This window comes from Mustela nigripes, chromosome 2 (genome assembly GCF_022355385.1).
Source record: "Mustela nigripes isolate SB6536 chromosome 2, MUSNIG.SB6536, whole genome shotgun sequence".
Classification (NCBI taxonomy): Eukaryota; Metazoa; Chordata; class Mammalia; order Carnivora; family Mustelidae; genus Mustela; species Mustela nigripes.
The window spans coordinates 196,757,258-196,784,538 of NC_081558.1; the positions used below are offsets into that span (position 1 = coordinate 196,757,258).

At 35.2% G+C, this 27,281-nt stretch overlaps 1 protein-coding gene and 1 pseudogene across 2 annotated transcripts in view; both read left to right on the top strand.

Annotated features, from left to right (window-relative positions):
• The window catches only part of NCAM2 (neural cell adhesion molecule 2), a 514,996-nt gene that overhangs the window by 115,147 nt on the left and 372,568 nt on the right, over nt 1-27,281 (top strand). The window lies entirely within an intron of this gene.
• Nucleotides 2,709-11,302, top strand: LOC132010276 (proteasome subunit alpha type-1-like; annotated as a pseudogene).

Below are 27,281 nucleotides of genomic sequence, written 5' to 3' on the forward strand. Positions count from 1 at the left end.
GAATATTTGATATTTTTTTCCCTCCAGTTATTTATCTAAGGTTTTAAGACTTAAATTAATGCCTCTTTCATTCTGGTTGACCTTCTAGTAATCCAGCATTAATGCTGGTTTCAAGGAGATATAGGCATATTGTTAGGCAGTCGATTTTAATTTGAATGACCTCAACTTCATACTAATTGCTGTATTTTAGAGTTAGGCAGTCTGAAAGTTTCATACCGTTCTGAGTTATAATCACCCATGTGAGTTATAATCACTCATGTGAATCAGCTAATTTTGTCATGTCTATTTTAGCCCCCGTTTCACTCCCTTGCTTAATCTGTGCTTCCATAATATATTCTTACTATTTAGTATGTGAGTACTCACGAACCAAAAGAAAAACACCTCCGAATTTATATTCCGTAACATTTATTAGAAAAATGATAGACATTTTGAGTACGCCTTTTGGATTATACCTGACTGCCCAAGGTCCTCATTCCCTACCCAATTTTTGGGAGAAGAGTGTGGCAAGCTTTCTCAAGAATATTCAGGCATATACACACTTGAAAGTAACATAAAACATCTGATATATCATTTTTCGTTTGATATTGGTTTTAAATGAGCCTTTGTTCTATACAATACTTCATTCTTTAAATAAAATGTGGGTTGTTATGAACAATATTTCATCCTATATGGTACTTTTAGAAGCATCATTTATACGTTGCAAGTGGTTTTGCATGAATGTTTTTCTAAAATTGTTTGGGAATACATGTGTGATCATAGACTAATGAAGCTCCTGGGATATAACCCTTAGTTTACAAGGGTCGGTGTTAATGCACGACCATGGGGACAGGTTAGTAATAAGGGTGGATGTGTCATTGGTGCCAAAAGCTGTTTCTTAAAACTAAAGAGCATGGCAAACAATATAGCTTAGGCTATTTTAATGATGCCAAGAGTACTGAAAAAGTGGTTTATCAAAAACTGTCACAATGAACCACTGAGCAGGCTTCTTAGGGTAAGGGTGGGAGACTGAATGACAGGCCAAACAGCTCTGCTTTTTTTTTTTTTTCTTCTTTTAATAACCTGGTTACTCCTTATGTCTATTGCTTTTATTTGAAGACACAGTTTTCCTACATGAAATAGTGTGAAAAAGATGTAAGGAAGCCATAATTAATGACTGCTCCTGCAAGTTGTTGTTAAATTTACTTGAAAAATTGTCCCCTAATATTAACCAGCATGAAAAAGAAGACTAGCATAAGAAAATGTCTTAGACCTTTTTCTAGTCTGTCCTTCTAGCATTCCCCTTTACCGTCTGCCCCAGCTCCTAATGCTCAGTCGCCACTTAGCACCCTTGTTGTTTGATTAACATACAGTGCAGACTCAAGGAAGGTGCACGTTTTATAGGAATTAAGTTAAATAGAAACATAAAAGTGTCAAATTTGTTTTTAGTGTCCCATGTCACTTAATTCTGCACTGCATCTCTTCTCAACAGGTAAAACACTAGATTCATTCTGGTCCTAATGGCCAGATCAGTTGTTAAAACAAACTGCTGTTCTCACTGGTAATTAAGTCCCATTGCCAGCTTCTGTGGATAGGTTCATGGAATGTTTCTATATTCAATGTTCATTTTCCTGGGGACAGAGTCTTTCAAGAAAATCTTACATAACATGACTTTTCCCAGATTGCGATCGTGTAATTCTATATTCTGAATTAAGTGCCTTCGTTTTTTTAGGTACTCATGATTCTACAACCTTCCTTCCTAACAACTATACATTTTTTTTTCCTGGATAAAGTTTACTTTTGAATTCAGAGCCACGGAAAGTGTGTGTGTGTGTGTGTGTGTGTGTGTGTGTGTGTGTGTAGTTTGCCGTGTTTTCTATGGAGAGGAGTAAAATCTATTTGAATTGGCTCAAAGATGTTGAAATGTTATCTTGTGAGATAACGGGAAATTCACGGGTAGATCTGGAGTTCAGGATTCCGGCTCCACTTCTCGTAGATTCTCTTCTTTCCCTTTTCATGGGTTGGGTCTTTCCTTGGTTAGACTGCTTCCATTTTGGATACATAAGTTCCAGGCATCATATCCAGATACAGTAATGTCCAAAGGAAGAGACTATATTTCCTCTTCTTGCATTTCTTACCTGAGGACCAATTAATTAGTTTTCAGATCCTCCCAGCAGACATCTCTTTTACCAGAAGTGAGTTATGTGCCTTGTATGAACAGATTATCATGATTGCTTGGATGGATAATCTGGGGAAACCTCCACTCTGACTAGTATAGTACCGTCGGGGGAAATAGTTGTTTTCTTGAACATTGTTAGAGTGTATGGGACATGACATACAATAAAGAAAATGTACCCTTCAGTACTTTGTAAGTTTATTGATATACATAATATATCATGCCTGGAGTGAGCTGGTGAAGTTGTTTCGGCATACTGACCTTCATTCAGTTCATTCAATATCTTTCAGTGTTAAGTCCTTTCCTATGTTGACACTCTGGGACACTCCTTTTATTTGTCTATTAAAACTTAGATTTTAAAAGAACTGTAGTATTGTTTCATAGCCCTAAGTTGCATATTAAGCAGTAATTGCTCTTTCGGCTAATATATTTTTGTTATTGCTGGAATCATTCATAGTTTATAAAGCAGCAGAAAATGTGCAAAATCTAATCAGATGCATCTTAAAATAACTTTTATTTTATTATTATCCTATTTAATAAGCCAATATAGAAAATAATGCAAGTCTCTTTACTTGTGTCCTCAGATCACTTCCTTGAGGGATCTTGAAGAATCTTCCTAGATTTTCCAAATTGCTTCAAGTCCCTCTGTATTTTTTTTTTTCTATCGCTTAAACATCAGTTGGGTAGTCATTGATTTGATGGCTTTCACCTTATTGAATTTGGCCCATTTAGCATAGTGAGTGCTGCAAGAAATAGTTGTTTACTGACTCAAAAAATATATGAATGAATGAATGAATGAGTCACAGAAATAATTAAAATTGCAAAGCAGTGTCTTTGAAGAAAAGCAGAAAACCACCAGGACTACTCTCTGTACAGAGAGCAGAGTCTTCCATCATTTAATTCAACTTGTGAAGATTTATTGAGGATTATGGAGCTGGTCCTTAGTTTTTAAAGGATATATCACAGTTTGTGGTCCACATTTATATGTATGTTTCTATGGTGGTATTCCTCATTAGATTTCAAGTTCTGTGAAAAAAGAGCTGATTTGATTGACAATTTAAACAAAAACATAGCTCAGTATTAGGCACATACTAAAAAACTTAATCCAATTCTGTTTAATGATTGAAGTAACGGGGAGATTAATTTATATGATATTCATGACTTGTACTGACGGAATTAGAAATGACTGCACATTTATTTAGGAATAAGTTTTCAAATCTTACTTTTTAAAAATATTTTATTTATTTATCTGAGAGAGATAAAGAGAGAGAGCCTGAGCAGGGGAGAGGCAGAGGAAGAAGCACACTCCCCACTGAGCAGGAAGCTGGATGCAGAACTTGGCCTCAGGACCCTGGGATCATGACCCGAGCTGAAGGCAGATGCTGAATCAGCTGAGCCACCCAAGCATCCCTAACTTTTCAAATCTTAATGGAACAATCAGTGAACACTAAATTGGAGAAAAATCCTCAATTTTCTCTTGTCAAAATACCTATCTGTTAGAGACTCAAAAAAAAAAAAAAAGAGTAAATTCTTGTTATGACACTATTTGGTGTATGTTTGTTTGTTCTTCAGAGTGACACTCCATCACCCTTTTATCCTGCTCCATACCCTTGCTTGGTTAAGTGGATCATGTCATCAGCAGGAAAGGAGTTCAAGTTGTCCCTACCCATGCCTAACCATCTGTTCTAAGGAATTATTTATCATAAACAACCACCACGGCATAAAAAGAAGGGTATGATTCAAACTGAAAATGAGTTGAAGAACAGGTGTCTCAATAGTGTAGGAATGGGAGAGGTCTTTCTGTCTTCCTGCAAGATGGGTGACCGGAACCGGGCCCTGAAGGCTTAACCAGTTCAGACAAGCTAACAGGAAGGAACATTGGAGAGAACTGGAGAGAAGTTAGTAAGGAGTAATTTTCCAGTTCAGTGTAAAATCTGAACTGATCAGTAGCCATACTAATTAAGATAACACTGAAAGAAAGGCTTTTGCTTTATTTTTATTTCTTCTCTTCCATATATATATATATTTTTTTTTGCTCATCCCCTTCTTCCTCTCTCATTTTTCTTCTCCCATCTCATTCGTATCTTTCCCTTTCCAACATTTCCAGTGGCGAGTAATCCCTTCTTGATCCCTGCTCCCAAAACACACACTCTTTTGTCTGTTACAGTTGTTTGAAATAGCCTGCTTGCACTCTCCCCACACTCACTAATTTCTGATATAAAAGATCAGCACTTCATTCCCAGTGCTTCTATATGACAGTGTTTTTAGGAACCCAATTATGTTTAATTATGTCTATGTTGTACAAGTTCTTAATATTATGTTCATTCTTAGAGTTTTGATTAGTGAGTACTATTTTCTGGGTACCTCGTTTTGTTTGGGTTCCTGTTTGTGTTTGTTTTCATTTTATTTTGTTTTGAGCATTTTGTAGTCTTCTTGAAAGTTCAACTGTAATTTTTTATTTGGAAGATCATGATACTACATTTGAACTTCATTCAGAGCAAGGTAATTGGGCATTTTCCTTCAGTTCTAATTCTCTTTTTATATGTTCTTTTTAGCATAATGATTACTTCACAGTAACATTATAGTCTTCTTCTTACTTTAATTAATGTCACATCTCAATTCTAAGTGCTTGTTTTCAGCCCCAGGGTACTAATTTCATATCTTGTTTCTTAAATTAGCTGACTGTAAGCTCAGATTTCTGGTGGTTATGATAGTCATATAGCTATTCCCTGTTCCCAACAATAAGAAGAAATTACTGTTTTAATGAAGAATTTTCTGCTATTCTGTTAGGTATTTGATTTTAAAAGAACTGTACTGTTGTTTCATAGCCCTAAGTTGCATATTAAAAAATAATTTGCTTTTCAGCTAATATATTTTTGTTATTGCTGGAATCATTCATAGTTTGTAAAGTGGCAGAAAATGTGCAAAATCTAATCAGATGCATCTTAAAATAACTTTTATTTTATTATTATCCTATTTACTAAGCTAATATAGAAAATAATGCAAGTTTTTTAGAAGCCTTAAGAAGATTTGTTTATGAACTCTATTTTTTCTTTAATAACAGTATCTAGGAACAAAAGAAGAAGAGATCCTCTAGAGACATCTTATTTATACTATATCTAAACTGTTAGGAAAAAAATAATTCCAAATGCAGGTTACAAATACTGAAATTTGTATTTTTATATTTATTCCACAGAAAATCCTGAATCTTAAAACATAAATAGATAAGATTTGTATTAAAGTAAACTCTGTTGTTTGTGTTTAAATATAACCTTTTTACTTTGATTTAAATTTTTGCAAAATCCCATTGTGACTTTAACCTGCCTTGGTCCCTAAGCACTGATTTTTCTCCATTACCTCAGTGTTTGATTTGTTGCCCAGTGAGTAGTGATGATTATATTGAAGCCCCATCATTGTTATAGTTGCTTTAATAAATATATTGTCTTTATCTTTAGTTAGAAAGTTTTACCTGTTGCATTTGTTCCTTATGTGCTGTAGAGAATGAAAGATACTTTTTTAGTCTTAATTATTTTATTAGGGGAAATAATGCATTTCCTGAACATAGATATTTTGTTTACATTAATAGCTTTATTAATGATTTCTGAGGAAATGACATGTAATTTGAGTTTTCCAGAATTGTATTTAAAAATGAAAAGTTGGAAAAGGAAGTGATGTCCCTTGACTGTTGGAAGTCATACATGATGAAAAATACAAGTGATATGATGAAGAAGAAAGTAACATTAATTTGGGGAGAGAAAAGGAATTTCTGTGGTGTCACTGTGTGTATGTCTGCGTGTATATCTCCCTAAGACGTGGTTTAAAGATGATATTGGAAGTGTGAAGTGAAAATAGGAAATGTATTTATAGCCAGTGGAAACTGTTGATGCAGAACTCCTGCAATAAAAGGGAGCTTGGATTCAACAGGATGGGGGAAAGAGTAGCTTGGTCCAGCATGGAAAGGCATATAATGACCTTTTTAAGGGCAATGAAAATTTTAAAAGAAATTTATTTTTTATTTTTTTTAAAACTGAGATGAATTTTTTTAAGTATTTTTTTTTTTTTAATTTAGTTGACAGAAAAGAGAGAGAGTGAGCACACAAGCAGGGGAGCAGCAGGCGGAGTGAGAGGGAGAAAACAGGCTCCCTACTGAGCAAGGAACCTGATGCAGGGCTTGATCCCAGGACCCTGATATCATGACTTGCACTGAAGGCAGACACTTAACTGACGGAGCCACCAAGGTGCCCAAGAAATTGACTTTTTTAAAAAAGAAATTGATTTTTACTTGTATACTGTGAAGGACGTTATTGAACATATATTTTTACTTTATATGCCTGTTGGGTTTCTCTATTTTTCACTGATCTTTGATATGATTACTATCTATAATGTTGCTTTCTAATGTTCCAGAAGTTTCTTTTCCTTTTATAAAAGTCTGAAGGATTGTGCTCTGCCAACATTGATTTTGATGATTCAAATTTTTACAATGAACATCACAGATACTTCCTCCTTTTCGTCTTCAAGCTGTTTATTAAAAATTATTCTTTAGGGTGTTTGAGTGGCTCAGTGAGTTAAGCCTCTGCCTTCAGCTCAAGTCATGATCTCAGGGTCCTGGGATCGAGTCCCACATCGGGCTCTCTGCTCAGCAGGGAGCTTGCTTCCTCCTTTCTCTCTTTGCCTGCCTCTCTGCCTGCTTGTGATCTCTGTCAAATAAATAAATAAAATATTTTAAAAAATTATTCTTTAGGTTGTATTTAAGATAGTTATAATCTTCCAAGCACATGAATTGATGCCCAGAAGAGAATAGATGAAATTACTTGACTTATTTAATATTTGCTGTTTGATATAAACTCCATACCATGAAAGGAATTCTTTGTTGTCATAATTTTATATTTAGTTGCATATCACAGCTAAAAATCTGAATAACTTTGACAAGGCTCTAATTATGATTGGTAAAGTTATGAGAGTTTATTTATTCTGTTGTATTTATTAAGCAATTAAGATATGTCCAAATATGATTAAGGATACAAAAGTTATTATGATCCTTCTTTTAAGTCCAGAGCTCTTACAGATAAGAGAATCCAAACTAGACAGTTTAAACAGAAGAGGACTTATCATGGATTATAGCTTGCTCACTGAAGTGTTTTGAGAGCTGATGAAAAAGGCTATATATAGGCTAAGCCTTCAGGAATGCCTGCCAGAATCTTGATGTTCAAGTGACCCACCAGTGGATCTGATGTCTCCATCATGACGTGGTCTATGATAAATCAAGAAGCTAATACCTGATCTATCTGCATATCATATTGCTTCAGAAAAGGTGATGAGATAGGTTGAAGGGAAAAAGACAACTCATTGAGCTGAATCTAAAAGAGTTATTATACCTGATTCCAGAAATAGCTACAAAATATGAGTATGAGCTTGAAAGACAACACATTGTGATAAGCACTTGAACCACTTGGGTTTTATAAGGAATTAAAACCAATTACTATTATTAGTGGATGTCTGATAATACTTAAGTTATGAAATATGATATCAGAAGTAGCAAACATTGGTAGACTAGGAAAAGAATCAACCTTTTAGTTAGAGGAATTATGTCCTATGATTGTCCTTGCATAATTTAATAATAATCCAGTATTTTAATGATAATGACACATTTTAATAAACTTCTTAATATAATCTGGTAAGGTGATTATATGAGATGCCACATGATTCAATATAGAAAAAAGATCCTATTTTCTGTATATAGTCAAAGCTACTCCATAGACTATATAAAGCCTAATTTTCACAAGACATGCAGTCTTAATGTTAGTAACAGGCAGAGGAAAAATAAGTGTGAATCCTTTGTCTCACAGTGCATTATTTCTCCTTATATTAGTTGTGAATTTCCACAATAATGTTACACAAAAAGCTATCCCAATAATTACTGGATAAAACATCAGCTATTTATTATTTCTCACAGTTCTGTGGATTGGTTGAGTGATCTTTCTGATCTGAGTCTATGTTGGCTAACTTAGGCTGGGCTTGCTCAGGTGTCTCCAGTCAGGTGGTAGGTTGACTAGAAAACTAGCTGGGTCTTAGCTGAGCTAGTCAGTTTTCCTTCACTTGCTTTCAGATTTTCTAGGAACACAATCCTGTGTTCTCAAATCAGAGACAGGAATCCAAGAGTTTTGGAAGCATGTCAGACCTGTTGAACCATAGGATTAGAGCTGACACACTGTGACTTCAGGTTCATTTTGATAGCCTAGGAAAGTTATTAAAGACTATCCCAGAAGTAGGAGAGAAATAAACCACTACTTTCTAGATATTGCAAAGCTGCATTGCAGATCATTTACCATACTCTCCTATACACATTTTAGAAACAAATCAAGCAAGCTCATTATCCTCAATGAGTTTTCCTCAACTGCTTCTCCCTTATTAAAATAGCAACTCAGTTTCAAATAAACACAACTCTAAGCAGGATATGTATTGTCCTTGCCAGTAAAATTACCCAAACCCTAGTAAATTTTAAAATTTATTGAGCACACATTATTTCAGAATTCTGCTATGCCCAATACAGAATTGAAACAGAATCAAAACAACCCAATTTCTAGTATAGTCTGTAAGAATCATGGAAGTTTTCACATCATCTTAAATAAAAAGCTAAACAAAATTCAAACAAAAACAGAAACAAAAACATTTCTTAGATCTGTGAGAGAAATGAGGCCCCCCAAATTGAAGATAGGTGTTTACTGACAGGTGGACACAGAATTACAATTTACCTGAACAGAGTTGAAATGTCCTCAGAAACCAGCGTCAAAGTAGGGAAGCCTGAATTATAATTCAAGAATTGCTGGGGGACACCTGGGTGGCCCAGTTGGTTAAGGTCTGCCTTTCAGCTGAGGTCATGAACCCACACTCCTGGGACAGATCCTCTTGTAAGACTCCTTGCTCACCGGAAGTCTGCTTCTCCCTTTCCATCTGCACCTCCCCCTGCATGTGCTAGCTCTCGCTCTCTCTCTTAAATACATAAATAAAATCTTTAAAAAAAAAAATGTTGGAAGCTCAGTGTGGAAGTTTCAGAGATAAATAATGCAGAGAAATCCACTCATCAGGAAACCCCCATATTTCTGTGAATTTTATTTCCTGGGTTTCTACCAATTCTCTTTCACATGGTCTCACAGTGAAAGTCAGGGAAAAATGCCCATGCGCTTCTACCACAGGGAGGGCAAAAAGAACCATTTTGAGTAGGCCAGAACATTCTGCAGTTCTTAACAATGTATGTTCTCAGGAAAAGTATTAAAATAGAGCTTCACATGCTGGGGTTTTATTGGAGTCTAGCTGACTTGGGTGAAAGGACATACCCAACTTCTGCTCTGTTTACCCTTCCTTGTGGGAGACAGAAAATTCCCAACTGTAGCCCATGTAGCATCCTGCCCCACCTAAGAGTGAAGACAGCCTAAGAAGCACATGTGAAGTCATAATCTAGAGATCACTAAAGACTGAGATCTAATTATAGGATGACCTAGTTCTACCCTTCCCCCACACCTTACCATCACCTTACTAATGGATTCTTTACATCATTCCTTGTAGCTAGTACATTATTGCTAGCAATCACGCAAAAAATTACAAGACATACTAAAAGTCAGAAACACAATTTGAAAAGATAGAGCAAGCATCAGAAACAGACTCCTATATGGAAGGGATGTGGAATGATCAGATTAGATATTTAAAAGAACTTGATTAACATGCTAAGGACTCCAGTAGATAAAGTAGACAGAATGCAAGAACAGGACAGTGTAAACACTGTCTAAGAAAGAAATAAAAGGAAATGATAGAGATAAGAAACTCTGCAAGAGACATGAAGAAATCCAATTGATGAGCTTATCAGTAGACTGGACATTGCTTAAAAGAAAAAGAATATCTGAGATAAATGAAAACCTCGAAAACTGAAAAGCAATAAGAAAAATGACTGGAAAAAAGAGAAGAATGTTCCAAACTGTGGGACAAGTACAGAAGGTATAGCATAAATGTATTTGAGATGTCAGAAGGAGAATAAAGAGAGAATGGAAGAAATACCTGAAACACTGAGTGAGAATTTCCCCAAATTAATCTCAGGCACCAAATCACAGAACCAGAAACTCAGAGACACCTAGCAGGAAAAATGCCAGAAAAATGACACCTAGCCACATTCAAACTACAAAGAAACCAAAGATAAGGAAAAAAAATATGAAATAAAAAAATACCTTACCTATACAAAAACGAAGGTGAGAATTGTATCTGATGTCTCAGAAACCATGCAAACAAGACAATGGAACAAAATAAAGATGTTTATAGTAACTTTATTCATAATTGCCATTACTTGATAGCAACCAAAATACCAATACAATGATGTCACTGTTCAGAGCCCTCAGGGAAGGATCCATCAAATTGAGTATGCAATGGAAGCTGTCAAGCAAGGTTCAGCCACAGTTGGTCTGAAATAAAAAACCCATGCAATATTGGTTTCACTGAAGAGAGCTCAGTCAGAGCTTGCAGCTCACCAGAAAATAATTCTCCATGTTGACAACCATATTGGTATCTCAACAAAATAAAGTGTATCTCAATCGTGGTACTTACTGCTGATGCCAGACTGTTAGGTAATTTTATGCGCCAGGAGTGTTTGGATTCCAGATTTGTATTTGACAGACCTCTTCCTGTAACTCATCTTGTATCTCTAATTGGAAGCGAGACCCAGATACCAACCCAACGATGGGGCTGGAGACCCTATGGTGTTGGACTGCTTATTGCTGTTTATGATGATATGGAACCTCACATTTTCCAAACCTTTCCTTTTGCCAACTATTTTGACTGTAGAGCCATGTCCATTGGAGCCCATTCTTAATCAGCTCATACTTAACTTGGGGAGACATATGTCTGGATTTATGGAGTGCAATTTAAATGAACTGGTTAAACATGGTCTACCTGCCTTACGAGAGACACTTCCAGCAGAACAGAACCTAACTACGAAGAATGTTTCCATGGGAATTGTTGGCAAAGACTTGGAGTTTACAATTTATGATGATGATGATGTATCTGCATTCCTGGGAGGTCTTGAAGAAAGACCGCGGAGAAAGGCACAGCCTGGTCAACCTGCTGATGTACCTGCGGAAAAGGCTTGATGAACCGAGGGAACATTAAGTTACAAACCAGTCTATGTGTGGATTATCAAATCTGTAAGAATACAGGAACACTGACTAACGCCTGGGTGGCTCAGTGGGTTAAGCCCCTGCCTTTGGCTCAGGTCATGGTCTCAGGGTCCTGGGATTGAGCCCCACATTGGGCTCTCTGCTCAGCAGGGAGCCTGCTTCCCTCTCTCTCTCCCTGCCTGCTTGTGATCTGTCAAATAAATAAATAAAATCTTAACAAAAATTAAAAAAGAAACACATATTGATGACAGTAATCTATACTACGAACCAAAAGATGCATGGTGGTCTTATGGTATGTTTTAGTAATCAGTCCAGATGTGTTTTTCCTAAGCAACTTGTCTAAAACCATATAATGGCATGCATTATCTTTGAGAGGGTCTATATAATCATTTTCTAGTTAGTTATCTATACTAATGTTTTTATATGAAGAACATAGTGTCTTTGTGGTTATTTTTTTTTAAAAGATTTTGTTTATTTATTGGACAGACAGAGATCACAAGTAGGCAGAGAGGTAGGCAGAGAGAGAGGTGGAGGCAGGCTCCCTGCTGAGCAGAGAGCCCGATGCGGGGCTTGATCCCAGGACCCTGGGATCATGACCTGAGCCGAAGGCAGAGGTTTAACCCACTGAGCCACCCAGGCGCCCCTGTCTTTGTGGTTTTAAAGACAACTGTGAAATAAAATTGTTTCACCTGAAAAAAGTACATTGTATAATTTTCAAATATATGACATTCGGAAAAGGCAAAATTTTCGACACACTAAAAATCAGTAGGTTCTAAGTGTTAAGAAAGATAAGAAGATTAATAGATAGGGCAGAGAGGATTTTTAGGGGAGTATTCTGTATGATACTGTTATGGTGGATACATAATATTATACATTTACATATACATTATACAATTGTCCAAACTCATAGGATGTAGAACACCAACCCTGCCCTAAACTCAACTCTGAATAACTTTGGACTTTGGGTGGTAATGATGTGTCAATATGACCCTGCAATTGCACTACTGGGTATTTACCCCAAAGATAGAGATGTAGTGAAAAGAAGGGCCATCTGTACCCCAATGTTTATAGCAGCAATGGCCACGGTTGCCAAACTGTGGAAAGAACCAAGATGCCCTTCAGTGGACGAATGGATAAGGAAGATGTGGTCCATATACACTATGGAGTATTATGCCTCCATCAGAAAGGATGAATACCCAAGTTTTGTATCAACATGGACAGGACTGGAAGAGATTATGCTGAGTGAAATACGTCAAGCAGAGAGAGTCAATTATATGGATTCACTTATTTGTGGATCATAACAAATAGCATGGAGGACAAGGGGAGATGGAGAGGAGAAGGGAGTTGAGGGAAATTGGAAGGGGAGGTGAACCATGAGAGACTATGGACTTTGAAAAACAACCTGAGGGTTTTGAAGGGGCAGGGGGTGGGAGGTTTGGGGAGCCAGGTGGTGGGTATTAAGGAGGGCACGGATTGCATGGAGCACTGTGTGTGATGCAAAAACAATGAATACTGTTACGCTGAAAATAAATAAATTAAAAAAAAAGAATAAGTAACACTTAAAAAAAATATATATATATATTTTCATCAACGTTCATTAGTTATAACAGATATATCACTCTGGCGGTGGATGTCCAGAATGGGGGATGTTACACTTATGTAGCAAGAGGGAGCATTTGGGAAATCACTGTACCCTTTGCTCAATATTGCTATGAACTTAAAACTACTTCAAAATATCTATTTAAAAAATAAACAGTAAATGTTGTCTACATTTGTCTACCTTTAAGACCTGTTTGATTTTTTTTTCTTCTTTTTTCACTCCACCACCTAGGATTATAACACACTAGTTATTAAATTTAACCTCAAGTGCTGTTGCATGATGTGGTGAATGTCTTGGGATATTTTTATCTTGTTGCCCTATTTTTTTTGGCAAATATCTATGATGGGTGTTGCAAATAATATGTTTTCCTCTATATGATGAAATAAGTAAATTAGAAGAGCTAAAATATATTGGATTTTTTATTAATCACCTTAATTAGTCTTTACAAAAACCTTATAATTTAGATGGCATTGTTATCCCATTTTACAGATGATGAATCAGAGGCACAGAAAGAGATCACATTTAAGTTCATTCCTGGGGCATCTGGGTGGCTCAGTTAGTTAAGCATCTGCCTTTGGCTCAGGTCCTGATCTCAGGGCCCTGGGATCCAGCCCTGCCTAGTGGTCCCTGCTCAGTAGGGATTCTGCTTCTCCCTCTTCCTCTGCTCCTTTATCTACTCGTGCTTTCTCTGTCTCTCTATCCCTCTCTTAAATAAGTAAGTAAAATCTTTAAAAAAATTAAATTCATTCCTGATTATTTTCAAATTGCATTCGAGTTGATTATCTTTAGCAAATGTAGGGGCAAAGATTACCCAAAAAGTGGCACACCAGGTTATGTTGCCCAAACTTATGCCGAAACACAATTCCCTTCAATCATTTACTGTGAAATTATAGTGGATTCTTGTAAAATACTTAGAACTTAGAAGTTAACACTGTCTTCATATCTACACACAGTGTAGATATATACTGTAACACTGTAACACTGTTACAGTGTTAACTGAAGTTAACACTATCTACATATTTACACACATCATTAGACAACTTGGATTTTGTCTGGCTTACGTAAAGACAGCAATATCAAACAGCATTTATTACTTTGTTACTCACCTGAGATACTTAGGCCTTTCAGGATTTAGTGTAAATTTCTAAAATAGTAACTAATCATCAATTTTAGAAGGTTATGTTTGCTACTTGAACTAGAATAATAGAGAAAAATATCATAGAGACATAGAATTAAGGAAGAACCTTATGCTCACAAAAACCTTGAAACTTACATAAACCCATTGCATTGAATTTCTGAACCATGAACCATACCTAACAAGTGGTTTAAAACATATATTGTAGTTATTTTAAGGACAGTTTTTTCTTCCTCTAGGCTTTCTTTCATACAGTATGACACCATTCTTTCAGTTACCTGAGTTCCTACGCTATTCTGCAGCCATCCTATTAGAATTAAGAATAAAACTCGATCCTGCTTTTCTTATGAATGGTCCTAGTGAGTTATTAATGTCACCATTTTTACCTTGGGAAAAAGAATGTAAAGCTAAAGGGCGAGTATTGTAGGAGTCTGTACCAATTCCCTCCAACAGTCACGGTTGCTAGGCAGAGCTCATAAAAAGCAGTCCCGGGCACACAGGTTACTTTATAGCCAGAATGTCTTTAATGCTCAAAGCCAGATAAAAAGAGACAACATGGGGATACTTTGGGCATTCTCTCCATGAGAGAAGGCATGAGGTGTACACTTGGCTATCTCTTAAAGGTCTGATTTCTGATCTTGGGGTTATGGGGTCGAGCCCGGAGTTGGACTCTGAGCTTAGCAGAGAGTCTGCTTGGGATTCTCCCTCTTCCTCTGCCCCACCTCAATAAATAAATAAATAAATCTGTAAAAAAAGATAATAAATATTCAAAAGCCCTCACTTTGTAATTGTTTCACTACATATCTCTATTAACTATGCTCCTTAGGTTATTTACATCTATTGTATATCTATGACATAAATACTATGTAATTTAGTATTACTCTACATCTTCTTTAAATACCACATTTAGTAATGTCACATTTATGGCTCTTTAACCACCTTTGTATAAGACCTACTGTACAGTTATTTCCCAGTGAATTCTTACTATTTCTCTACGCAGGATTTTCCTTCAACTATAGCCCACCGTGGTGTGGGATTTAGTTAATCTGACGGCTTTGTGGAAACCTACTTTGACATTTCTGCATGGAGATAATAATTTTTTTTTTTAAATCAGGCTATTTCAGCGAAAGTAGAAACCAAATATTCTTTTCTTTGTGAATGAACCCCTTAGACTCCAAATAAATCTGGTTTTCCAGAATTGTTGAACTGGCATGAAATCAGCACAGCACAATAGTCTTTAAATTGAACTTGAATAAACTTCTTATTTCATTAATTTTCAGATTTGATAGAAAGGAATGATGGAAAAAGAGATAAGCAAACACTTCGTTTTTTTTCTTCTCCAGTGTATCAAATTTACCCAACAACAAATTTGTCTGCAAAGCTTTTCCTTTAGCACTTACTCCGTTTGTGCCAGAGAATCTCTAAGCTTCTACTAATACTGTGATGTTAGCTAACATGCTTTCAAAAATTGGCCACATCCAATTATGTTTATTAATCAGAATGTTCTATTAGTCTCATTTATAAAGGGTATTTTTCTTAGCAAAACATAATGAAATAATTGCCTTTGACAGTGGGTAGTGAGGGAACTTTGACTGGGGTAAGTGCTATGAAAAGATGAGGTCAGATTTGAGATTCATTTGTCATGTTGTCATGGAACATTAAAAATATTTATGGAGAAAGATTTTCTTTGAGTTAATGTAACCTAATGAAAATAGTTTTTAAATTATTATGGTACCTTCTCAGATTGTACATCCAAATAGATTTGCTTATTCATTAGGGCTAAACATACATATGCACATATGCTTACACACACATATACATATACTTTAAACATAAGAGATGATTTTTTATTCTTTGTTCTATATGTTTATATTTCTATTACAGTTACATAATAACCAAAATATGAGGATATTATTAAATATCTTTAGTAAGCCCCATATGCATGTTTTATGTGGGGTATGCATGCATACATGTGTATTGTGGTTGTATTTGTATATTATTTGTGGACAACCATATATTTGATGTATTTGTTGAAGCGCACTTAATCGTAGGAAAGTGAAATTTCACTGGCATCTCTATGGAAAGAGAAGAATCTCTTAGTATGAAAGTATGAAAAATATTACTATATATATCTCATATATATATATAAACTTTATAAAAATTAATGACCTCATAATAGAAATATTAACAATTAAATAAAATATCAATTTTTTTACTAAGTAGTCATACTGAAAAAAAAAATCTGAATGTATTTTTATATTTCCGGGCTTATTTTTCTAACTGGTATATGCAGGCACTTTAAAAGTCATTGTCTTGGTTTGTAAATTCAAAGAAACTTTTTTTTTTAATTTTAAGAATGTATTTATTTTATTTATTTATTTATGAGAGAGAGAGAGAGAGGCAGAGAGAGAAGCGGATTCCCCAAGGAGCAGGGAGCCTGATGTGGGACTCAATCCCCAGACCCTGGGATCATGACCTAAGTTGAAGGCAGATGCTTAACCATCTGAACCACCCAGGTGGATCAGAAACATCTTAATCCTCAGCATAATGGTATTCTTCCTTTCCAGAAACAAACAAACAAAATGCGTATCAAAAAACTGCCGGGGCGCCTGGGTGGCTCAGTGGGTTAGAGCCTCTGCCTTCAGCTCAGGTCATGAGATCCTGGGATAGAGCATCGGGCTCTCTGCTGAGTGGGGAGCCTGCTTCCTCCTCTCTCTCTGCCTGCCTCTCTGCCTATGGTGATCTCACTGTCAAAAAAATTAATTAAATCTTAAAAAAAAAAAAAAAAAACCTACAAGTAGGGGCACCTGGATGGCTTGGTCAGTTAAGTATCTGACTTCAGCTCAGGTCATGATCTCAGGGTCCTGGGATTGAGCCCCACATTGGGCTTGTCCCTTAGCAGGGAGTCTTCTTGTCCCTCTGCCTCTCTCTTTGCCCCTCCCCATCTACACTGGTGCTTTCTCTTTCTCTCTTTCTATCTCAAATAAGTAAATAAAATCTTTAAAAAAAAAAAAACAGCTAAATTTTACTGCTTCAAATATTTCAGTGTAAGAACTTTCAAAAAATAATAATACATATACATCTTCACTCAGTATTTCATCTATATTTCCCCATTATTAAAAAAATAACAATCAGTCTTTGATAGATAAGTACACCAACCTTATATTGTTTACATGATTTTGTTTTGTCTATAACTAGTTTTGACCTAAGGAAATTTGACCCTTAAGTAAATTATTACACAAATAATAAGTATTCAGTAAATTGAATACTTTAACGTATATTTACAAATACATATCAGAAAAGAGACATCCTCAAGTAGAAGAAAAAGGCCAAAGTGAAACATTTGTGAGGATGGTCAAGTAATTGATTATATTTTTACATAAACACATTTAAATTAAATATATCTGCATTTCTATCTAAACATGTATACTTTGTAATAAACTGTCCAAAATCTACTTAGAGAATGTGCAGTGATATTAACAACTGGCAACTTGGCTGGCATTCCGCTCACAGCTGGGATCGGTATTTCGTGATGGCAAGTGTGGTATGTTTGCCATCTCATGTTACTACCTATCATTTTTTTTCAGTCAGAAAAAGAACAGTATGCCAGGAGTGAAGTGGTGTCACCACACTACTACCTACTACATCTGGGATGTGAGTTTTAAAGAAGATGAAATCAGACGGAAAATAAACTGTGAATGGTAGACTGTGAATACTACTGGCTTTTCTTATTGTGTTGGTCAAAGAAGAAATACAGAGTGAATCAGATTTGTGCAGAAATAATTATTTTTCTTACATTTCAGGGACAAGGCCATAAGAGTAAGGTAAAGTCTTTAGTTCAGAATTGAAATTGATGCATGCCTGGTATTCACAGGAGAATTATCTAAGTATTATACATGTCACCATGACTTCCAAGTTAACATCTGATAGGGAAAATTCATCACTATGCAAATTGAGAGATAGGGTGACTGATGCAGTGAACTCTTCAAATAACATATACCGAAAAGATCAAGATCTCTTTTCCTTTTTTTAAAAGATTTTATTTATTTATTTTACAGAGAGAGAGAGATCACAAGTAGGCAGAGAGGCAGGCAGAGAGGGAGAGGAAAGCAGGCTCCCTGCCAAGCAGAGAGCTCAAGGCTGGGCTCGATCCCAGGACCCTGAGATCATGACCTGAGCCAAAGACAGAAGCATAACCCACTGAGTGTCTCAGGCATCCCACAAGTTCTTTTTAATTAACAGTTGAGACATGAAAAAAAAAAAAAAAAAAAGGATGAAAGAAGATAAAAGTTGAGAATTCTATATTACCACATGCAAAATTTGAAATTTATAAAATCGTGTAGAAACAGAGCAAAAGTAGTATATGAGAATATAGAGATGCTTTTTAAACATTTGGGTTTGTTTGCTTGTTTTTTAAAAGATTTTATTTATTTATTTGACAGAGATCACAAGCAGGCAGAGAAGCAGGCAGATAGAGAGGAGGAATCAGACTCCCTGCTGAGCAGAGAGCCCGATGGAGGGCTCGATCCCAGGACCCTGGGATCATGACCCTAGCTGAAGGCAGATGTTTAACCATCTGAGCCACCCAGGGACCCACTTTTTAAACATTTGATTTGATTGTGGATGAAATACAAAATAAATATGAAATATTTGGATTTTTGTAAGACAAGAAGTAAAAATGAGTTGAAAGCATATCTCAAGATAAAAAGTGGTTTGATATAGAAAGATAGTATTGAAACAGAAGATCAATAGCTAAATGAAATCTAGCCTTTGAGATGGTGAAGAACATAATTATTACTGTGCAGAATTGAACCAAAATTGTGCAATAAACAATACAGAAAATGAGAAGGAAATGTTAAGGGGACTAAGGACACTTCAATATTTTATGGATGTGCAACACCAAAATAAAAATAACTAAAGAATGGAGGATAGAAATGATTTAAAATGAATGCAGCAAATGCTGCAAATATGTGTAACAAATAATAAATTATAAGATGTACCTAAATTGCGGGGCACCTGGGTGGCTCAGTGGGTTAAAGCCTCTGCCTTCAGCTCAGGTCATGATCCCAGGGTCCTAGGATCGAGCCCCACATTGGGCTCTCTGCTCAGCGGGGAGCTGATTTCCCCTCTCTCTCTGCCTCCCTCTCTGCCTACTTGTGATCTCTGTTTGTCAAATAAGTAAATAAAATCTTTAACCAAAAAAAAATAATAATAATAAGGTGTACCTACTTTGCTTCTTGAATAGCAGTCATCAGTTTTGCAGATAGGTAGATTTTTTTTTAATTTTTTTAATTCATTTATTTGAAAGAGAGATGGAGTGAGAGAGACTGAGTGAGAGAGGGGAGGTCACAGGGAGAAGCAGACTCCCCATGGAGCTGGGAGCCTGATGTGGGACTCGGTCCCAGGACTCTGGGATCATGACCTGAGCTGAAGACAATCGCCTAACCAACTGAGCCACCTAGGCACCAGGTAGATAGATTTTAAAACATGAATTTGCATATGCTGTTTATTGCAGATCCGTTGATCACATGAAACTGTATGTCACAATTTTAACAATGTTTTAAAATTGTTAGATTGAAAATAATTTAGATCAGTTATATATAGTTTTCTTTATTAAACACCTTATTAATCTAATTAGAGCAAATCAGAAGGTTGAAATAACAATTTAACTTGTCTTTTTAATTTTTAAGCTGCCTATTAATTCTGTAGGCTGTAGATAATTTAACATAAGAAATTATCAAAAAATGGTATATATATTTTATATTTTATATATATATTATATATATAATATATACTGTATATATACTGCATATATACAATATACAGTTTTTAACAAAAATCAGCCATATAGCTTCTATAGTCCTGGTTTGGGAAATGCAAGGTGGATTTTGGACTTAGAAAATCCAATCACTGTACAAGAATAAATGAACCTTTACCTGAGATTTAAAGGAGTATTATCCATCTATCTATCTATCTCATCTATTAGAGATTTATTTTATTTATTATTTTAAAGGAATATTATCTATCATCTATCTATTAGATATTTATATTATTTATTATTTTAGAGGTGGGAGGGGCAGAAGGAGAGGGGAAGAGAGCCCTGAGTATAAGGCATGTCCCAGGGCTCCATCCCACGATTCCTAGGTCATGGCCTAGGCCAAAATCAAGAACCAGACACTTATAATTGACTGAGCTACCCATACACCCCAGAATATAGTTTCATTTAACTAAGAATATGAAACCAATGTCTTCAGAATAATGAATATGTTTTGTTAGAATGGACCTCTCTACACTTTATAAATTATTGTGTCAGATATGCACACTTATAAAGATGTTAAATAATGAAGAAACAGAAAAATGAATATATAAAATAAAACATATTAAAATAGTTAATATGGTCTAAATATGTTTTAAACCAGAAAATTGTGCGTGAAATGTCTTTTGGGTTATTTCTTGCAATTTTGTGCTCTATGGAATAATGCTAGCATAATAATTTTCCAGGAGCGAGCACTTTGTAACTCAGTTTTATACAACTGGAAATTATGCAAAAGTTATCCTGTTCATTGTGGGGAATAAATATTTTCAAAATGATTTTATTAAAGATACTTAATAAACTATTTAGTGGAATACCTCTTATTTTAGAGTGATTTTAGTCAATATTGACCAGCCATCTGAATTGTGGACTAAGGTATATCCCAAACTCTTACTGGGCTGTGTAATTGTCGCTCATAATTTTTTTTAAGATTGATATATATAAAAGCCTCAACTTCATTATATGAAAAAGAAGCATATATAATTATAACTAGTCCCGAATATTACTTGATAACCTATGGGAGATAGTCAGTAGAAATGAGTTAATATGTTTAAATATTAACTGCTACCAATAATAACCTAAATAGCCAAGGAGAAATTAAAATTAATGACAAATCTTGCCAAAATCTTGTAGATACCAGCGCTATACTTCCTATTTTAAATCCTACTCTTGTATGACAACAAATCCCTCAGAGTGAATAAAAAAAAAGTTTCTATAGCAGGGGTATCCAATAAAGTTCAAAGAGTATTCTTATGTTAAAAAAAAATATTAACTGAATTAATGTGGTAAAACATCATTGCCATAGAATACTACCCATAGCTGAAGAAATATTTTAATTTTACTTGCTTAATCTGTACTATAACTTTACTTTTACATAACTTACAAGCTATTGTGGTAGTCTTTAAAGACATTAACTTATTAAGTAAAAACTGTTGAAAACATGTTCTTTCAAAGGCATTTTTTTCTTAGAGCCATTTTAAAGAGAGGAAAGTATAGAGAATATCCCTTTTTCCCTGTCTGCACACATAGATAGCCAACCCCATGATCAACATCACCTACCACAGTGGTACATTTGTTACAACAGCCGAACCTACACTGCTACATCATTATCACCCAAAGCCTGTAATTTATCTTAGCGTTCATTCTTGGTGCTGTACATTCTGTGGTGCTGTACGTTGTGTGGCTTTGGACAGACATATAATGACATGTATTCATCATTATGATATGATACAGAGAGGCTTTCCTGCCCTCTGTCCTGTTTAGTCCTCCTCTTAATCCCAACCCCTGGCAACTACTGATCGTTTTATTATGCCCGTACTTTTGCCTTTTCCAAAATTTTACATAGTTGGAATCATACAATATATACTCTTTTTCAAACTGGTCTGTTTCAGTTAATAATATGGATTTTAAGATTTCTCTGTGACAGTTCATGACCTGACAGCTATTTTTTTTTTTTAAATGCTGAGTGATGCTCCATTTTCTGGATGTACCATAGATTATTCATCCATTTACCTACTTAAGGGCACCTTGGTTGCTTCCAAGTTTTGGCAGTTATGAATAAAGCTGCTGTAAACATCAGTGTGAAGTTTTTTTTGCTTGTTTGTTTTTGTTTTTTTGTTTTCTTGTGGACCTAAGGATTAATTTTGGAGGGTCAATATCAAGGAGCACAATTGCTGGATCATTTGGTAATAGTATGTTTGGTTTCATAGGAAATCACCAAACTCCCTTCCAAAGTGGCTGTATCATTTTGTATTCCTGCCAACCATGTATAGGAGTTCCTGTCGGTTCATATCCTTGCTAGTATTTGTTGTTGTCAGTGTTACAGATTTGACTGTTGTGATATATATGGGTAGAATCTTTCTTTAATTTCTTTAATTTTTTAATTTGCCTTCCCCAGATGACATGTGATGAGGAATATCTTTTCAAATGATTATTTTCCATTTGAATGTCTTCTTTCATGAGGTACCCATTAAGGTTTTCGCCCACTTTTTGGTCTCATTGTTTGTTTACTTATTTTTGAGTTTTAGGAGCTCTATGTTTTGGATCACAATCTTTTGTTAATCTTGTCTTTTGCAAGTATTTTCTCCCTCTCTGTGGCTTGTCTTCTCATTCTTCTGACAGTATCATTGACAGAACAATTGTTTTTAATTTAAATGAAACCCAGCCTGTCAGTCCCCTCCCTGCCCAACCATGGATCATGACTTTGATGTTCTATCCAAAAAGCATCACTATACTCAAGGTCATCTAGATTTTCTCCTATGTTAACTTAGGATTTTTATAGTTTTGCATTTTTACCTAGGTCCATGATCCATCTTGGATTAATTTTTGTACAGGATTCGAAGTCTACATCTAGATTCGTGTGCATTTATGTTTATGTCCAATTGAAAAGATAATCCTTTGCACCATGGTTTTACCTTTGATTCTGTGTCAAAGAACAGTTGACTATGTTTATGTTGATCTATTTTTAAGCATTCTGTACTGTTTCAGTGATCTATTTGTCTCTCTCTCTCTTTTCTTTCTTTCTTTTTTCTTTCCTCTTTTTTTTTTTTTTTTTTTTTTTTTTTGCTGATACTAACTATATCAGCAAATATTGATTACTATAGCTTTCTATTAAGACTCGAAGAGGGTAGTGTCAATTCTCTATCTTTGTCCTTCTTCGGAATTGTGTTGGCCATTCTGGGTCTTTTAACTTTCTGTATAAAAATCAGAATCAGTTTGTCAATATCCACAGAATAACTTGTTGGGGGTTTTGCACTGAATTTATAGATCGAGTTGGAAAGAAATGACACCTTGACAATATAAAGGCTTCCTATCCATGAATATGGACTATCTCTAAAAATTTAGTTTTATCTTTTTTGTTTGTTTTAAGTCGTTAGAGTTTTATAGTTTTCTTCCTATAGGTTTTGCACCTATTTATTTAGATTTATGCCTAAGTATTGCATTTTGGGGTATGCTAATGAAAATGGTATTGTACTTTTTATTTCAGATTCAACTTGTTTATTGTTGGTGTGTAGGAAAGCAATTGACTTCTCTGCATATTAACCATCACTACTTTATTCTTTTTTGTTACATTACTTATGATAGTCAAAAAGTGTTAGCAACTCAAATGTCCATCAGTGCATGAGTGAATAAATAAAATGTGGTATATCCATGGCATGGAATATTATTTGACAAAAGCAGAATAATAACTTTATAATTACAGCAATATATACACACACACACACATATATGTGTGTATATAATAATAATATACATATGTATGTGTGCATATATATATATATATATATATACATATATATATATCCACATCGGTCTTTATGCTCTACTCTTTTAAAAAAATTATGTATTGTGGGGCATGTGGGTGGCTCATTTGTTGGTTGTCTGACTCTTGATTCCAGCTAGAGTCATGGTCTCGCGGTTGTGGAACTGAGACCCACATCTGGCTCTGCACTGGGTGTGGAACCTGCTTGGGATTCTCTCTCTCCTCCTCTGTACCTCCCCATCCCCGCTTGCACGTGAATGTGTACACGCACATACACACACTCTCTCTCTAAAAACAAAATTAGAAAATTAAAAAAAAATCAAAAATTGTGTATCGATGTATAATCTGTGTAGAATTATGCCATATTTTTCTCTAGAGATATGTTATTACTGCAATTCTATATATATAGATGAATTGCCTACATAATAGTGCTGTATGAAAAACAAACATTAATTTATTATTCAGTTTATATTCATATATTCAGTTTATATTTCATTCAGAAGCTTTTAACTTAAAAAATAAATATAATAAAAATTACCACTTAAAATATGCTTGTAGCATTAAAGATGCTATCTCTTGTAGTAACTTTGCCTAATTTTTCTTTCTCTTTTTCTTTCCTTGATATTCATTTCATCTCTTATATTTCACTCATTTATTTCAATATATTTTGAACTCCCACTATGTGCAAGATCCTGTGAAGGATCTGAACATATAGAAGTGAAAAAATTAAATATATATCAGTGTAAATGGGTATGTAGGTATATTAGTTTCCTATCAATACTGTAACAACACGGGTATAAGTTAGTAGTTTAAAACAACACAAGTGTATCATTCTAAAGTTGTTGAAAGTTGGAATTTTGAAATTAATCATAAGGAACTAAAATCTAGGTATTGACATATTTTCCTTCTCAAGGCTGTAGTGAAGAATTATTTTCTTTATCTTTACTAGTTTCTAGAAGTTACCTGCAAGCATTTGCTCACAGCCGCTTCTGTCTTTAGAGCCACCTGTGTGGAGTCTTCAAATCCTTCTCTCTCGCTCTTGGTCAGTCACTTTAGGTCTTTCTCTGATTCTCTCTTTTGCTCTAACCTTTGGTTAGTCACATGGTCTCTGACTCCCTCACCATCCTCTTTCCCTTACAAAGCCCCTTGTGGTCACAATGAATCCACAAAAATAATCCCCAGTAATCTTCCCATTTCATTTCAAATCCTAACATAAACCCATCAGCAAAGTACCCCCCCATGTAAATGAACAAATTCATAGGTTCCAGGGGTGCCTGGGTGGCTCATTGGTTAAGCTTCTGCCTTAAGCTGAGGTCATGTTCCCAGGGTCCTGGGATAGAGCTCTGCATTGGGCTCCTTGCTCAGTGGGAGGCCTGCTTCTCCCTCTCCCACTCCCCCTGCTTGTATCCCTCTCTTGCTGTGTATCTCTCTGTCAAATAAATAAATAAAACCTTAAAAAAAAAAATCATGGGTTCTAGAGATTAAAAAATACACATCTTCAGGGGAGGGGGAATTTTTCTATCTATTGCAAGAGGTATTTCTATATATCTGTTACAACTTCCATTTATAATATATGGGTGCATATTGAATGAGAGAAAAAAAAAAGTTCAATAATCTAATGTTAGATTTAACAGAGTCCCTGTACATATTAAAACAGGTTATTATTGAAGTCCATAAACATTGCTAAAGATTTTAATGGAAGGCTCTCTTTTTATTTTTCTAAGATTTTATTTATTTATTTGACAGAGAGAGAGAGATAGAGAGAGAGGAAACACAGCAATGGGAAATGGGAAAGGGAGAAGCAGGCTTCCTGCCTCCGAGCAGGGAGCGTGATTTAGGGTTCCATCCCAGGACTGGGATCATGACCTGAGCCAAAGACAGATGCTTAAAGACTGAGCCACCCAGGTGCCCCTAGAAGATTCTTTATAGAATAAACCCAGATTTGGTTTTGTATGATCAGCATAGATAAATGTCTATTTTTATGAAAACATATTGTTTTAGAATATAAAACAGAGACAAGTTCATAAAGCAGACATTTGTACCATAATTAATATTTTTTAAAGGATCACCCATGTAAACACTGTGCGCTGGAGAACCCTATAAGAAGAGAACTCTGTCAGCACTGTGGAAACATTTGTATGTTGGGGCAACTGGGTGGTTCAGTGGGTTAAGTGCCTATCTTCTGCTCAGGTCACGATGCTGGAGTCCCAAACTGGAGCCCAGCATTGGGCTCCCCACTGAGCAGGGAGTCAGGTTCTCCCTCTACCCTTCCCCCCGCTCATGTTCTCCCTCTCTCTCTCTCCTCTCTCTCAAATAAATAAATAAATTTTTAAAATTGCATGTTATTCCCAGGGTGTAATCTTTAGAGATAGCTACTACCCTACCTTCAGTAATCATTTCCTTGATATTTTTAAGCCTTAGACATATGTCCCTAAACAATATATTCTTACTTGATTTTATAATATAAGTCAAACTACATTCTATGTATTATGATATGTCTTGCCAGATTATATTTGTAAAATCTACGCATCATTTTGCATATAAATCGGGATTTTTTTAATGTGATTTTGTACAACATTGCACTGGTTTCATTTATAATCCAATAATCTTAGAGTGAAGCCTATTAAAAAGTATAGATTGACATAACAAGATATAATAAGTATGATGATAATAATAAAGAATTATGTTGGCTTTCCTATCTCATCACACTTCTATCACCAGTCTATACAACATGTTCTTTACATGAAGCAGCAGCCATATCTGGGACATGCACAATTTCTGTGGCAAAGGGAACAAGTAAGTGGGTTGAATTGGGTTTTGTCCTTTAAAGCTTATTCCAGAATTTCCACTTATCATAATCCAAATAGGTCACAGACCCATATGTGATTCCAAGGAAGCAGGGAAGTACACTTATTTTGTGTAGCTTGAGGGGAGAGACCTGGTTGGATCTCATGGACTACACTAATCGATTCTGTGACTGCAGCAGTAATTAGTCATAAATACTCAATTTGTTATTTCTGCTACAAAATCATACTCAAGTACATGGTCATTGTGTATAAAATGCGTTATTAATGTGTAACAATTTTAGGAAAATGCATTAGCAAGTTAAAGTTTTGTGAACCTGTATTAAAATGTGGGTAAAACATGATGCTTGTATAGTAAAATTCAAAAGATAGAACATTCCACTACCAGTATTGTGCTAAAAATAGGACTGTAGATGCCAGAATATATAAAAATGATCTTACCTTAAAAAAATAATTTACAAAATTAGAACTTTGGGAAAACAGATACTTTTTTATAATGTGACATTTCACATCATAGCATACTTTTTAAAAATGTTGGTACTTTAAAGTGCCTATAGAACATTTTAAATCAGGTGAGTCTTTTGTGTCATTCAGTATGACTTAGGAAAATGTTGATAGCATAAAGATGAGCTCCTTTTAGTTGCTTCCAAGCCTTAGAGGATATCCTTTGATATCAGTTTGTCAGTTTGGGGGGATTTGTGTGTGTCTGTGTGTGTGTGTGCGCGTGCGTGTGAATGCATTGAGATTCTTTTCAGTTCTCCTTGTTATGACTTATTTTCTTATTTTCTTTTTTTTTTTTTTTTTAATTTTTTATTTTTATAAACATATATTTTTATCCCCAGGGGTACAGGTCTGTG